This window comes from Cynara cardunculus (genome assembly GCF_001531365.2).
Source record: "Cynara cardunculus var. scolymus isolate 2C chromosome LG 12, CcrdV1, whole genome shotgun sequence".
Classification (NCBI taxonomy): Eukaryota; Viridiplantae; Streptophyta; class Magnoliopsida; order Asterales; family Asteraceae; genus Cynara; species Cynara cardunculus.
The window spans coordinates 7,310,526-7,314,281 of NC_037539.1; positions in this window are offsets into that span (position 1 = coordinate 7,310,526).

Here is a 3,756-nt window from a genome sequence, read left to right on the forward strand (position 1 = left end):
TTCTATAATTATTTTTCAAGTTTGTTCCCCAAAATAGGAATTAGGTGCAGGTTGGTTCCCCAAAATGACGATTTTGAAAGTTGGTTCCCCAAAATAGGAATCAGGTGAAAGTTGGTTCCCCAAAATGACGATTTTGAAAGTTCGTTCCCCAAAATAGGAATCAGGTGAAAGTTGGTTCCCCAAAATGACGATTTTGAAAGTTCGTTCCCCAAAATAGGAATCATGTGAAAGTTTGTTCCATTTTGATGCAATTTTCCCTTTTTGTATTATCTATTTTTTACATAGTATCATAAATCCGTTCCACTGCCAAACGCATTCTATGATATACCTTTGGTGTATAGATTGACATCATTTGAGATCTCAATGTTGATTATTTAGAGTAACACTTTATATAAATCGGTTGAGTTTCCATGTCATATTATGTTAATGTTTTCATCACCATTTTAAACTTCTAGGGTTAAAACAAATTATTTGAAACCATCAATCTCAGAATCAAAAGTCCATCTTGGTTATAGTTGGAGATCTTATTGTTATTTTAGAGATATGATAGTACTTAAGATTCATGCACTCAATATTAGGTAATGAGGGAGTCAATATTGTATGAAAAAACAATAGTAGTTTTGAAATTCTAAATATAGATATAAGTTTGATCGTTTCATATTGTTAATATTTTTTTTTCAAAGAGCAGACATTTTCTTAATTAATAATAATAAATCTACTATATTCAAATATAAGAATAGAATTCTTGCGGTTGACGAGATGAATGATGGAGAATATATCAATGTTTTCTAGGTAAGGTAGTTTTAGATTTTAGTATTAGATAAAAAAAACTTAAAGAAACAATAAATTAACATTATAAAATGAACAATCAATTATTTTTTTTACATATTTTCTTCTCCAGTATAATTAATTAATACATGTTTGAACCCTTAATATAATGCAAAATTCTTTTTGAATCATATTAGATAGTAAAAACTTTGTATCTTTTATTTATTAATTTTTTAAAACTAGAAAAAAAATTGGCCTCCTGTTTTTTGTGGGCCCTGGACGTACATCCAGCCCGCCTTCCCCAACGACGACCCTATTTCCAAGGCTTTGCAAAGGAGAATGTAACAATTGACAAAACGAAGGATACAGATTTTATAAAATGTTATTATATTCAAAAATTTAGCAACACACGTTTCATGTGTAAGTCATTACTATAAATCACGAAAACCTCATTCAACCAATCATGATTTTTTTAATTACGGGGGTTGATTAGTCATTTGTATTGTGGATGGCTTAATTATGGACATTATCATCTTTATTTTATTAATTTTGGTAAACAAATTTCATCAGAATGAGAAATACATGAAAGAATTTAAGTTTTACATAGAAACAAAAATATATGAAACAATTTCATCAAAAAATGAGTTATTTGAAATAGTTTAATCATATTAAACAATTTCATGATTTTTTTTTTACTAAATTAAACAATGAAATCGACCGTTTTCACGATTTGTACTAATGTCTTGATTTGCATTTTGTCCCTCCCCTTCATGTCTATATTATTTAAAAACTACTTACATGTTTCATATTTGACCCGATTTTATTTGTTTATGGTTACTTTGCGCACACCGACTAATCACCCAAACAGCTGAATGACCACAAATGACATGGAGTTAAACACTATGGTACGAGCCCGTTGAGACGTAGTGGAATGATCAAATATGTAGTTTATTTTTTAAAACTTAATATCAAAATTAGACCGAACGAGCTTAACTGTTCATCTTCAAGGATCATCCATAAAAGGGCGAGTAAATTTAAAAAAGAATTAGGCCAAAACGTGTAGTCAAAGGAGGGACAAGTCCTGAGGAACTGAGAAGAAAAGGGTAGGTTAGGCAAAATATAGTAATTAGATTGTCATAGTACATTATCAAAACTGACATAACATGTGAAAATTTAAATAACTCACAAGCCATGTTCCAGAGGTTCAACAAGCGGTTGGAGGTCCTTGTTAAGGCAAAACCAAAGCGACTAATGTCGAATATTTCAGCAGGTGACAGAAAGACTCGAGGGGGTGCTCTTGGCCCAGTGAACAGGTGCCAATTGGAATCAAGTAATTTGACACCATCAACGATACCAATGAAATGCATGAACATTATAGGGATCTTCACCTCGTTTTGTGCAGAAAAATTGAAAGAGTATCGAAAAGCAAAAAAGTTGGTGCCGGTTTCATGTGTTAAGCCCCATAAACGTACGATTTTCCAATGAAAATCCCAAACAATAACAATAACGATACACACTCGTTACGTTAGGAATCGTACTCACTAGTTGAAAAAATCTAAAATATGTACTTAGGGGTTGTTTGTTTACCTCTTAATAGTTTCATTAAGAGGCAACATCTGTACTGTTAAGACGTGAATCTTGTTTGACAAAAAAAAGTTTGCCTCTTAATGGTTTTAAAACCTTCTGAATGATTTTGTATCATCGGCATCCCTTAACTATTAAGCACTCTAATTTCATTGTAAACAATTATCAAACAATCATATCTCATTTTACACTATATCATGATAACTTTTTAATCATTCTGATCACTTAATCATCATACACCAAACCATTCAGCATCTGCCAAACAGCCCCTTACCAATTGGTTTTAAATTTTGATACTAAAACCAAAACAAGTTTGGGCTTTAAAGAGTTTGGGGGCTGCATTTGTGGGCCTGAGAGAAGCCTACCCATTTTTTGTTGGCTCGATTTTTATAGGCAAGGCAAGTCCCAATTCGTTATGATTTCTCATTATCATTTATACAACTTTTTATAAAATTGTTTGTTAGCAGTTTAATACTTATAGTTTATTCGTACAGTTATATAATTGTTAGTGATTTAATGATATAAAAAGTGACTTATTTAGTAAAATTTTAATGGCATCTTTATGTAGGAAACCAAATTTTTTTTACAAAGTTGTCCCTTTCAATTGAGAGGGACAACTTTGTAAAAAAAAAATTTGTTTGGGGAAAATTTAATGTTTATCATTTATATGTGAAAATATGGTTTTTTATTTATTTATGCGATTCACAATTTTTTGCTTTTTTCCATCCCTTGTACTTTCAGGTAAGAGTTAAAATCAATTTCAAAAATAACAATAAATTATAAACTATAGAGATGAAATATCGTAATTTATGAACTATAGAGACAAAAATCGTAATTTTTAACAAACCATGAGGATGAAAATTACAGCTTACAGTAATATTTATTAAGGTTATTTATTTGATCTATAAACTGAGTTATTGTTACCAAAAATTATACGATGATTATTGATTACTAATTTTTCAAAACATAATATTAATAACAACCAATTTATCATAACATGAACATTTTCTTTTTTCCCAAACAAAGCCATATTTTCACATATAAATGATAAATATTAAATTTTTTCGATGATATAAAACAAGAAATCGATGACATAATAATATTAAGAGTAAACTATGAATTTGGTTCCTGTGAGACAAACCATACACTTATCATTCTCAGTAGTCGAACACGCACATCATAGTTTCGAGGGCCAGAAAATAGTATTATAAAAATCCGACCACCCCCAAATTATAGCAATACAAATAATTGGGTTGTTTCAAAAAAGAAAAAACATTGGGTTTTTTTTATATATTTTGAATTTGTACTAATATATAAAAATAAAAATAGAAAAAAATGGCAAATTAGAAAAATAACAATATAAAATCATTGGTTTTTTTTATGTTTTCGAACTATAATATATTA